The sequence below is a fragment of the Manduca sexta genome, chromosome 20, assembly GCF_014839805.1.
Source record: "Manduca sexta isolate Smith_Timp_Sample1 chromosome 20, JHU_Msex_v1.0, whole genome shotgun sequence".
In the NCBI taxonomy this organism is placed as follows: Eukaryota; Metazoa; Arthropoda; class Insecta; order Lepidoptera; family Sphingidae; genus Manduca; species Manduca sexta.
The window spans coordinates 7,794,614-7,808,581 of record NC_051134.1 but is presented as its reverse complement, the minus strand read 5'-3'; the positions used below and the strand labels follow the sequence as shown (position 1 = coordinate 7,808,581).

At 35.5% G+C, this 13,968-nt stretch overlaps 1 pseudogene; it reads left to right on the top strand.

Moving 5' to 3' along the window:
* Positions 1 to 4,903: 4,903 nt before the first annotated feature.
* On the top strand, positions 4,904 to 10,863 carry LOC119189915 (annotated as a pseudogene).
* Positions 10,864 to 13,968: the final 3,105 nt, after the last annotated feature.

Sequence of the window (13,968 nt, the reverse complement as noted above, 5' to 3'; positions counted from 1 at the left end):
TTCTTTTGAACTTCAATAAAAATACCAATTAAACTACTATAGAAATTGTAATGTGTCGAGTGGGGATCTAAATTACTGAAACGCAATGCCAAAGGCCAATCTGGTAAAGGATCAGATAAGCGACGATGATTCGTTCATAAAAGAACTGACCTTGATTGTTCAAATCTCTTGAATGAACAAGATATGGAATTGAATGAACTTAATTCCTCATATGAAATAAAGTTCTAAGTTCCTATTGGTCGGTTCTTAATCATTTACTTTAGTGTTATGATAGTATACTCGGAGACTTTTATAATTTAAAGTCTGAAATAAAATAATTTTATAGGTATTTTTACTTAATAATTGAGAAGCTTATTCTGATTTTCAATATTAAATATTTTAAAGGATCCTTCAAGGTAAATACGATAATAAATACCTAAATGTTTTTTATGGGTATAGTTAATACTTTTTATTAGTTCCATTACTAAAAGTGAAACATAATTGAAGACGATACTAGACCCGTTGTTAGCAAACACTTATCAGATAGAATCACGACTGTGCACCGGAACTGGGTACGTTGTTCCCAATTGTACGTCGTTGGCGTGTGCTACTATTGTGTGGTTGTACTCTTTGATATTTATGATCGCCTGGTACTTTTTACTATTTAAATAACCAATTTTGTCGGTCTTGTATTTACCGGAGTACTTCTATCACCCAAATTTCAATCATAGAAAAAAGGGCAGGGGAATGAAGAGAGGTCTGGTCTCGGATTCTCATTCGATAAATATTGTTATTTCTTAGACTTTTCGTGATACATACCGTTAATAGAGAATGGACTGTGCTGTATGCAGCTTTAAAGTAAAAATTGGCTCCAAAGATTGTGAGATGAAGAGTGTGTGCGGCCAGAAGTCATCTTATACTTAAATACTGATTGTCCCAACCAGGCCTGCAGGAGCTGATGAGTTCTACATAAGCGCCATTGTTCCCAAGCACAAAAGCAAGATTGACTGCATTCGCTTCTCTCCTACAATGGTCAATTTCGTGACAGTATTTCTCAGTCCCTAACACATTATCTAGCATTCAATTCCTTAATGGATTATAATTGTTGAATTAACTTTTGTTATTACCAAACGGACGGGCATGTTATACTCATTAAAAATTAATCTTCCGTTGTGCCACGTTTGCTGCATTGTGGCCCAAATAGCGCATGCGTGTTTGCTTCGTTTTAATTGTCTGTTAACTGTGTAATTTATTAGAGTTCACTTTTAGGGTTCCTTTTAGACAAGCATACTGAAATCTAAACCATTAGAACATTGAAAGGGTATCGAAATGTAATAGTAGCGAAATATTTACGGAGACCGGCTTAGGTTTAAGATAGAGCGATGTCGATGAGAAAGTGCTTTCCTGTAATTAAATTTTAAATGTGGATTTTTCTGGGATACAACATATCTCAAAAATATTAGGATGGATGGATGCCAGAATATATGTTATATCCACCCGGATTGCGACTACCGTACACAAGGTGTTAAAACCGGCCATAATGGCCCACGTAAATGCGTTGCGTTCCAGCATCAGCCATTATATATCCTGTTCTAACAGGCCGGCATAATTGTATCGACTGTCGAGGGGTAATCATCTCTCGTCAGTCGACATTCTATTGGACCCTACTCCACTTATCATCAGGTACAGTGGGGCCACTTTGCCGTGCCCCTATAATAAATATTATATATGTATAATTATATCCCAGAAAAACGGACATTTAAAATGGCCGAAGCCAGAAACAGGTATTTATGTGCCAAAATTTTACCCAATTACAGCGAAATGCATCATCACAAACTTGAAAATGTATAGTATAAGGATTATGACAAATAATAACATGATTAAATTTATGGGATGCGGAACCCTTAGTGTATTTTCGACTTACAGTTGTTCGATATAAACAAACCTTCCTATTCTCAGAAAAACGTATTGCTGCGATCAAAAGTACCTTATATGTTAATTCAATATATTTTATAAACTAATCTTCCAAACACATCACAATTCAGTTGACGTATAAATGGAGAAACGGTGAAAGAAAACATCATGAGGAAACATTCATACCTGAAAATTCTCCATAAAATTTCGAAGGTTTGTGAAGTCTAACCCGTACTAGGCCAGCCAGGTGAACTAAAGCCTTAACCCTCCCAGTAGAGGAGGGCCGTGTTCAACAATGGGCAGTATATAATAATACAAAATACAGGGCTGATATCACTCACTCGAACTTCATGATACTATGAGCTCATTCTGCGTAGATCGGACCGGCAACAGCTGAAATTGTTAAAATATTGTATAATATTAAAATGAAGGTAGATATTCTAACTTTGACTTTTCAGACGACGAACATCTCAGTCCGCCGCGTGACCATGAAGGCTGCATAGTCTTCGAAACGGGAGAAAATAAAAATAAAAAAACGCGATAACATCCGAAAAATTATTTACACAGTCAAATTAATAACAGAAGGCAATGGAACAGTGAGTGTGTTTGTCAGTCAAGAATCAAAATTATCATAAACAAATTCTTTAATACTAGATAAATTTCGAAAATGAATATATATATGAATGGCTCAACCTCTTCACAAACTTTCACAGTTATGATATAAATGAAATTTTCATACCACAATATTAACTGCGCAATAGATTGCGTATCTAAATAGACCACATCCTTTGACAACGGGTTGTTAGCACAACATTAACTAATTTTCTAGCAACTATAGTTTTTATAGTATCAAAAATTATGAAACTTTTGCTATTCGCATGGAAGTGCTCATAGAGGTCATAGTGTGATAGTTGGAGCTTGAAATATTATGGTTGGTTTAGGTTTGGTCTCATCTCCAGGAGTCGATAATGTTTATTATGTAATTTATAAGTGTAGAGTCATAATGCTATGTTACGTTTACGCGAATATTAGACATTGAAATAAAACTATTTTTCGAATTTTATCGGGATTTAGTATAATATTATTATTATCTCCCGACGTTGCGAAGCTTTGCAGCCGTCATACTCACGAGGGACTGCGGTGTTGGTCGAAAATTAAAAGAATATCAACATACATTTTCTTATTGAACAAAATTTTTAATTTCTCGCGATCCGTTCTACACAGAATGAGCTAACAATGTCTTGAATAGACATTATGTACAAAGTCGAAGTCAAAGTAAATTTCATTGTGGATTCATGATAGTTTGAACATTCCCAGAGACTTTTCGAGCTTAAAGCTGGATGTCATTATAATTCCCATCACTATCCACTGTCAATAATACTTTACAGAAGTCTTTGTGGCCGGAGTGGGCGTGATTGTTTCTAACCCTCAAACGAAATATATCTTGGTCAGATTCTTAGTCTCTGTAGGCGTATTGTTGCCGAGAAACCCTAGGCAAAGACTATAAATCCTTCGAGATCGCATCAGCGTAATTTTTGACAAATGCTAATGTGCATAGATTTGAATGTAGTCATTTATAATAGAGCGACGGAAACAGCTCGTTGGGCAGGAGGGGTCCATCAGAACTAGTTACGATAAATGGGGCCTGACAAAATATTATAGATGTTCGGGGTTACATCTGATTGATAAATATAAACAACTAGGTGTTGCTTGCGGCTTTGCCCATGTGGAGTCTTTCTCCTACAAAAGTCGCTAAATTACTGGAGCGATTAATGCCATCTGTACGCTGCCTTTGCTATCCACTTAAAACGTAGACTAAAAGAAATCTGCCTTCAAAACATCATTTGCAATACATCTGCAGATTTTATATTGAATTGTCGCAATTGCCAATATCATCGTACAATGAAAAATAATTTAAGCGATAATGGTATCAATAGGACTGACGACTCAGAGGTCGATGCCAGCGTAGATTATGGTGAGGCAATCAGTGCATCCTGCCTCCCAATTGCTGGCTGAGGATCGTAAACACTTAGCATTTGAAAGCTATATTATGAGGTTATGCCACCCACATACGTCCGTGAGTCTTGGATTTAGTTTGTATCCTGATAAATAGTGAGGGATCTTCCTTTTTGACTGGTTGTTAGCAAGTCACGCAGATCTCCAATGAGATTTATGCCTTAAAAGTTTCGTAGAGTCGAGCTCGAAAGCTAGTGATAAAGAAATCAAGCCGAAATTAGGTATTTTTTACGATTTGATACAAGTTGCAGCGCAAGTCTACCTAAAGCAATTATGTCCTTGTGTTTTCAACACTCAGTGAGATCAATATTACACTACATACTTTAAAATTGATGATTTTCGTCTAAAAATATTATAAGAAAGCATTTAATATTTTTTATCATTATCAAAAATGTTATGTAAATTACCCTTATTTTATTGGAAATGAGATTTATCAGTATCGTGTTCGGACATTGGCGTCAAATCCGCTGTGACATTGCGTGGCTTTTTTTTTCAAAGTATCTACAAAGTATTATGCTACTATTACGTAGAATATTCTAACTAACTAACTCATTTATCTTCTTTATATTACTCCTATCGCGAAATTCATAAAACATCATCACATTATTAATCTGTGTAGGTGTGGTAAATTGTGAGGACCCACGTAAAATTCATAAACCAATTTAAAAAGTTTAAAAGCAATTTTGATCCTGAGATGTCGAGCATTTGATTGTTTGTCTATCCTTTGCCCTATTCAATAAGGTTTTCCGTAAACTAATGGCATTTGCTTCATTGCCCGACACTAACGGTTATGACAATTAACACAACCGTCCCTCTTCGTTCCCCTATGCCGATCGAGTTAGTTGACCCCACAAGGATGCTGTCTATTGGTACGTTTAGGACCGGCAGCTGAGAACTTAATTCATTGTTTGTTGGTGTATCAACGTTATGACAATGAGTTGCGAGAAAGGAAATGTGAATGAATTTTTGACTGAATATTTACATATTTATATTGATATTATTTGTACTAAATATTTAATTCTTTCAAGGTGCAAATAGCATGAGAAACAAACAAAAATGACTTACAAAAGTGATTTGAAACGATACGGACCGGAGTGAACAGTGCTGCGCCGAAAACGATGGTGTTAGTGAATTTGAAGAGTGTGTGGACAAAATGGTGGTTTGCGATTGTCGTAGTGATGGCCGCGATGGTGATGCAGGTGACCACACTAAACGGACCCAACGTGTGCATGGTCAAACAAAAGTAAGTGGTATTATGTAATCTAATTAGGGTATCTTCAAAACAACTATTTTGTAATGAACTTAACAGGCTTAAAACCATTTATGTGTATTTTTGTCACATATGGGATAGTGTTATATAGAACAATTGAAATCAGGTCAGTCGTAAAAACTAAGCCAAATTGTTTCTGCGACATGCTACATCTGTGTGCCTATTTATGCCTACGAAGAGCAGTGCCAGCGCCATTGTGATCTGGAATAAATGATGTTGTAACTAGTCTAATTTACAATGATTTTTTATGTTTACGCGAAGGTTAGAAATTTAAATTTGACTTTTTGTACATTTTGGAACAGCCATTAATACCTCAGTATAACAAATGCATACTGCCATACTTTGTAATTCAATCTTCAAGTTGATGTTAGTTTTCGTGTAATGGGGTTTAAATTTATGCTGGCATAATGCCTGTTCTTCTAGTTCTGAGTTCCTAGCATCTGTTACAGGTACAACATAACAAAGAGGGTGAAGTACCGCGCGCCGATGTCCGTCCGTACTTACGAATGGTGCTTCTCCATGCCACCACGATGCTCCAAGTGGAACACCGAGATGAGGGACCTTACTCGGCTTGAGGTATGGTTGAAAGTCCGTTATCCAAAAGATGACAATTTTTCTAATATTATTAATGCTGATTTTGATAGAGATCTTTGGAAGTTTGAATGTTTGTAGGAATTAAACGCGAGAATAGTTGAACAAATTCAGCATACAGATAGATCAAGCCCTGGATTAATATGTAGAATAATTATCATCATGAACAAGCACATAGAAGGATTATAACACTAGGATAGGTCTTTCACCCAGGTAAAGTCGCAAGCTTTACCCTAGTTACACATAATGATCATTCTAACTGTTAAATAAACAATCCTTGAGAAAAACTAGACCGTTTGTAAAAGGGCTGTCAACGACGTTAATTAAACTGCATTCTTAGAAATCGGTTTAATTTATTGACTTATGCTCTTCGACTATTTACATAAAGCTTCGCCTGTCCAAAGTATCCTTTAAGTATTTTAAATGGCTTTATAATATTAAGTATCACAAAGAGTCTTGCTAAAAGGGCTTTTTAGGACCTATATCCTCACCGGTAGAGATCGGCAACTCCTCTTGTAGTTATTTTCACTTTTACTTTTAATATTAAATGTCCGTGGTTAGAATATAAGTAACTCTTATTTGTAATAACAATTATTATAATTTATGTTAACCTCTCATAAGTGCAACTATATTCGCTTACGTGACTTACAAATAATTTTATTTTAATTTATAGGTCTGAGTAACTAAGACTTAAATAGTCTTTGCAGTAGTGCGGCCCGTATTAAGCTGTAGTGCACCATATTATAAAGGACTGATAATTATAATTATTTTTTACAATAAACTGCATTTCAGACCGAAGAACGGACAGCAGAAGTGGCGGTGTGCTGTCCAGGATACAAAATGAGGGACGTTTCCTGTGTTCCCATATGTCCCAATGGGAAGACTGGACCCAGATGTTCCGAAGGTAAGTCCAAGATTTACATAGGTATTACTATCTCCAACTCTCCTTTTGCCGGTCGGAGTCTAAATTCCAACTCCAAGCGCTCACGTTTGGCAATCAAAAACGACCTGTTCATTAACAAAGTAATAATGAAAATAAAATAAACATCGCCATGTTGCGGTGACATATGCAACTAATTAATTGGACTGATAACATTAATTTTAAAACTAAAAATAATGGAGCCTCCAAAACAAGATTACTATTTTTCTGCTCGAGTAAGAACTAAATATTTTAAATATTCTGTCCACCTCCTTGGTGGCTTAATACAATAATGATCTAATAAAAGTCATAAGAGGTTGCTGGGTGCGAGCTGCTTCCAATAAGTTGATCTGGAATTTTTGGGAAGGCCCATGTTCAGCATCAGACATCCTGCAACTGATCATAATGATTTCAATCATAATCATAATATCTTTTAACAGTCACTTCACATTACCAGTGATCCTTACAGCATCTTGAATCGTAAGAATATCTGTGTCTCTACATGAATTAATATTTTACCTACCGATGTAATCTTCTGGCGATGTTATGTGCTTTCTCTATTGTTTATTCGATTTAAGAAGTTCTATCTTCCTAAAAATTTACTTGAATTTACTCAGATCAAGAAGCAATCCATTCCTTTTCCCTTCATTCCATGCATGTTCATCTTGCATTTCCCTATATTGCCAAGCAATAATATTGTTCCTGCAATATCTTTTTTCAGACTGTCCACAAAACAGATGGGGACCTAATTGTGTGAACGAATGTCCACGATGCCAGCATGGGGAATGTTCCCCGGTCACAGGCGAGTGCCACTGCCAACGCGGATGGCAAGGTGAGAGGTGGGTGGCCACTTTATATTAATGTTATTACAATTAGTTTACGTAAAATAATAAATAACTGAATTCTTACTGTAACTTATTTTTAAGTATTTGATTAATTTTATCGAATTCCTTTAATATTATTCCTTATTTAAAAGAAGATAGACGTTGACGTATTCGTAATAACGCTGTTATTAACATGTTTCAGTTGTGAGCTCCGCGTAACTACTACGACGACAACAACAGCTGCTACTCCAGAAGCACCACTAATAAACTATACCAGCACTAAAACTTCTTCCATGCCTACACCTTCCACAACCACTGTTAGTGCTACAACTGAAACTAAAACCACTGCTAAAGCTACTGCCATATTGCCCGCTTTTACATCTACAACAGCAACCACATCGGTAGCAATTACTACTATAGCTCCTACTATCGCTTCTACAAAAATAACTTCTCCTATGACTAGCGAAAAGACTACCGAAGTCGTTCAAACTACCACTGAAAGCCATAAAACAATATTTCAAACAACAACTGAATCACACAAACAACCTGTATTGGTATCGATTACGAAAGCCATTGAGCCAGTCGTAACAGAGAGCCTACAGACAACTCCAGTTTATAATAAAACTGAAATCATACTACAACAACAACCTACTGCACCAAGTATAGAAGTCAAAATGATACCTACTGTCGCATCTAAAAATATTATAAAAGACAAAAAAGAAACGTATGCCTCCACAAATTTTAATATAAATGGGACAAACGAAGAAACTGCAACCACACCGACTATAACTCGTGAAAAGATGACGACACCACATGTGACAACACCTTTTACCATTATACCATTAACTGGACCTAAACCCACTGAAAAACATGCAGTCACAACTGTTTCTACAACATCTACAACCATAAAGTTAAGTCCAACTACTGAACTGACTGCAGTTAATAGTGAAACAACTAAACCAACAACAGTTACAACGTCCAAGGAAACAACAGTTATAGCCTTAATAGTTAAAGAAACAAAAACAGAAACAACAAAGAAACCAGATACCACGTTGAAGGTTTCAACCACGACCAAATTTAAACCAAAAGAAATTTGGATCAAACCAGCACAAAAAGGTGAACCAATAGAGGCGAAAAAGATAACCTATGATGTTTTAAAACATAGAGTTGCCACTAACAAAGATTTCACAACAAATACTACACCAAAGACCATAATAGTATCTATAATACCAACATCAGTGTCTTACGCAACTTTCAAAAAAATTGCTTTGACAACCGCATCATTTATAGCGCAAAAAACTAACACAACGATGAAGTCCTACAATAAATCGACGGAAGGATTTACTAAACCAATGTCAACGTATATCTATACAACGCCGGCTACAGTAAAAACAATGGCAACTACAACAATTAGAAATACAAAGCTAGACGAGATCTTAGTAAAAGACATACCCTCTCAAGAAGCAACCTTAAAGGATTCATCTTCAAAAGAAATTAACAAAACTAATAGCATGATTGAGAAAGATTACGTTAAAAAATCTAACTCTTCGGCTGTCTCTTCATTTAACACTATACAGACGACTGATAAAAAGACTTTATTAACCAATGCAATTGTTAGCACTACTCCGGTGACAATAAAATCGAATCCTGTACATAAGCATATAACAGATCGAAAAACATAACTAAAATCGCAACAAAACAAACAACTAAAGTGGTGGTTGAAAAAATCTAACCATACTAAAATGCTAACAAATTACAAAGTAACCACAGAAGATCCTACGGATGAAGAAACGTTTCATATTTTGACAGAACCGGAGCATATCACTGCTGTGATGGGGGAGAAAGAGGCTGGGAGGACCTCCATCGATCTCATATCGGTGATAAGCATCGCTGGTGGGGTAATGATGGCCGTGATAACAGTGGCTGTAGTGATAGTCATGATAGAGAGGTGCAGGAGGCCGCGATATGAAGATGTTAGAAAGATAAATGATATTCGAATGCAAGTCATGATAGACGGCAGCGACGCACCGCCTCCTTATGTTCGAAGTATATTCCATACTCCTTTGCCTGGTATGTTATTTTTTAATTCATATATTTTATTATACCTATATTATATTGGCAATAGCTAGTAATACAAACAGAAGAAGAACTACCCAGAACATTGAAATAAAAGCACTGCAAAACAATTATAACTCCGCTCGCCTATTTGGAGACATAAATAAATTAAATTAATACTCAGTGCTCGCTGCAAAATTTCAAGTACATGCTCATTAACTTAGTTAGTCAAAGCATCGTGCTAATTACGCGAAGGTCATGAGTTCATTCCCTCATGAGGCATACAATTATTCCGATTCCATTACAATTTGCTACCTTTTATTAGCGGCTCCATCCGCGTGAATGAAAGTCTCACGGAAACCATAATTTTTGTGGATAAACATTATGTTTACCTTTAGTTTCTAAATAGACGGACGAAAAATATAATTTTGGGTTCAGGATTCAAGTACTTACCGTCCAAAAATTATACATTTTCGAAAACCTATTATATTAACGAAATAAAAAGTATTATATTATTTTGCTTGTGTCTATATTATGTCTACTGATTTCAGAACCGCCTATGTCAGAAAAATGTCATTATCAGCCAATATCGACATTGGACAGAAATCTCAAACAATTTATGAGGCCCGTCGTCGTACAAACTATTTCACCTATTATGCTGGAAAACTTCAGAGGTAAATTTTAATTTATTATAAAAATGTAGGTAAACAAATGTGATTTCTATAAGCTGTTTAATACATCTAGCACCTTTTATACGACTGATTTACCTGATCTATTTTTATTTTTATTCTCTTAAAACGAAATCATATTATACCTTTGCTTCTTATTCTAAAGATTTTGAACTAATTTGCAGGCATTTTGGAATGTCACTATGATCATTTGCCGCGGCGGAGTCACGATTTTGTACCAATGGAAGCTCGTTGTTCTTTAGCGCCATCTATGAGCGATTGTGGCGAACTACATCACATACAGCGCACCATTCGAGACTCTACATTAGAATCATTGAAATGCGAGGCGAAGCTTGATGTTATTGATACAACAACCTCGGAGCCACTATACGCTGAAATACCGTGCTGGCGGCCGCCTTCGGAACATGCCATAGAGATCTTAACCCTAAACGGTGAAGCCGTGACGGAATTATGACCGCGACACTAGTAAATCCGTCTTAGTTTTAAGTTATACCGATAGATGGCGTTGTAGTAAATTGTATTTGTGTTAATGTACCAAAGAATTTATTGTGTGAAATTTTAATGTATTTTATTATAAGAAATTGAATACATACAGTTTAAATTACACTATTCTTTTTTTACTGAATGACAACAGGAGCAAGCCGCTTGCCTGTGAAAAGCGATATAGTGCTGTCGCAAGTGATAATACCTATATTATACAATAGCAACAACATCAAGTACTTATTTTAAAAGTGTGTGGTACTTTTTTTTATACGAGCACCGCAAAGTGTACTGCTCTCATCACCTTGAGATATAGGACATAAATTCTCATAATGCGCCGCTGTAAGTCTTTTTAAATTTGAAGGAATAGTGTTTTCACTCTGTTTCTTGGTAAAACTAGTTAAATTGTATCCACCCAGTCGGATCCTCGAAAGAAAGCAAGGAGATTTTCTTATAGAGAGAGTATACAAGCTGGCTTTATACATTAGTTTATATTTTACTTACATTTTATCTAAACATCGAGATAAATGTGCAATTAACATTAAATGAAATTCCGAAACCAGCCAATGTTATAAGTACACATATGTCATTCCCGACTAATGAAACAAAAATTATTCCGCACACATTCTTGGCGCGTGTCGTGAAAGAGATGTATAAAAAAGACAGCTAGTAATTACGCATAATGAATGCAAGCTTCCCAATTAGGACGATTTCAACTCTACAAATTGCGCATTGTAATGACATATCCACCTCTCTATTAACACGTTGAGTGCGAAACCAGGTCTAAAACATCTTGTGCATTTCTTGTTAACAGTGCGACAAAGAAAAATATTGATTTATGGCCAGGTGTAAAACGCCTTGTGCCACAGGAATGGAAAATATCTATAGAAAAATCCGTGTCGTTTCGAAAGTGTTCATAAACATAAACTTATAAACTTTTTGCAAAGCTATGCTTGGTTGAAACACAAATTTACTTGAACAGCTGTAAGTCAAAACCCTCCATTTTGCCTCTTAATAAGGTTTAAATTAGAAAACCGGTTGACAGCTATTGAAGCAATTCTTAACCAACTCTTAACGCTAAAACAAGTTTATAAGTAGGTCTGATAATAATTAGATGTCATTTATACAGGACAAATTATTGATGTAACACATTTACAATCTGTTTGTATATGAGTACCTACCAAAATATCTGTTAAAATGTGTGATATATTAAATAAAAATAAATATATTAATATTTGATGTAATTACATAACCGCTCTACCGTTCAATTACAAAAGAAAACGTGAACAAACAGAATGCAAGTTTCGTGGAATCTATAAACATTGATAACTTATCAGGGTTAGAGAGCATGGGTACTCGTATCTCATTATTTACTTGTTTAATCATATAATAACGAATACATTTAGTAATTGGAGAAAGACGTATAAAATCACAGTAAAATAAAAATTAATGAAAATAAAATGCTTTAATACGTAGGCGAACATAGTTGCATTTATGATGAGTGGTACATGAGAATATTTAATTATTACTTAAAGTTGTTTATATAAAAAGACATTTGATATTGGACATAAAGTTAATGAAAAACTAGTAGTAGTGAACAGTAATCCCTAATTACATATGGGGGTAATCATCATCAGCCGGATGTCCATTGCTGAACATGGGCCTACCACGAAGATTTCCAGATCGACTTATTGGAAGCGGCCCGCATCCAGCGACCTTCTGCGATTTTTATAAGGTGTATAGACGTCCGACGCAAATGACGTCATAGGGGTAAAACAAGTATCTATTTTATTGAAATTAAACTAATTTTCGGATTCTATCGCGGTTTTAGTATTTTTATTTTCTCCCGACGTTTCGAAGACTGCAGCCTTCATGGTCACGGGGGGGGACTGAGTTATTGTTCATCCGTAAAGTCAAATTTACAATATCTACCTACATTTTACAATCATACAACTTTTTTAAATTTTTAGCTGTTGGTAACGTCGGGAGAAAATAAAAAATACTAAAACCGCGATAGAATCCAAAAATTAGTTTAATTTCAATGTCTAACATTCGCGTAAACATAATAAATCAGCATCTATTTTATGAAATATATTTTTTTGTGAATTAATATCTGTAATAGATTTCAGAATGTCTTTAATTTTTTCATTTAAACGTGGGTCTAAAGCTGGTTTCACACTGCATTGTCCTCCGCGTGTTTTGCAATGTTCGATTTTAAACGTGCAATGAGCCGGTGGTTCTCACGGAGGATTTTCATTCGTATTGAATACGAATAGTCGCACTTCTATGTGCCACTGCAAACTGAATACGTTAAAGTTTAAAAGTAAAAATGCAGTACATTTTTGCAGTATTACCAACGTGTGAACGGTTCTATGGAAACGTATATATCACTATATATTCGTTAAGACGTACATTGCAAAGAGCGTGCCGGACAATGCCGTGTGAACCCAGGTTAAAATGTTCTTTTTGAAGTGGTAATCTTATGATAAATACATTTGTTTGCAGCATAAATGGGCCATACAGTCTGTCTGTGTCTTACAAAAAAACAATATGAGGTGATATACTAAAATTGCATTTAGTACAGCTAATAAAATTTATACACACATACAATCACGCATTTATCTGCAACGAATATGCAGCGGCGCAACCAGGGCTATCACTTTTCGCCAAGCGTGTTCCATCCCATAATGTGATAGGGGGCGAGTTTATCGCCATATCGGGCACGAATTTCAGACTTCGGGTTGATATTGAGCAAAAAACCCCAATTATCACTTTGCCCAACACGGGATTCGAACCCAGGACCTCAGCGCGCTGCCATAAACCGCATGCAGTAAAACTACGCTGCCGAGGCAGTCACACAATTTATAGAAGATCTTAATACTCTTCCTTTACCTAATAGGTATCTATTATTTTCAAGACCAGTAGCGCAATCATAATTCTTCTGATACCCTCATGCCATATCCCCAAAGGGGATCAGAGAACGACTAATTCGACTCATGACATTGGATTCTTAAAAAGCTAAACAAATATGTACTCTATCTTCATTGTAATATAATGTTATTTACAATTGATTATAAAATTTTGACATTTGCAGGCGTTTTGAATCATGAATCAATACTTATAGCACTAGAGTTACAAATAGGGTAGAGATAAAAATATTAACATTTAAATGAAAACAATATTATTATGACTAATTATAACAAGGTTACCTCGCAAGCGTTAATCATTTGT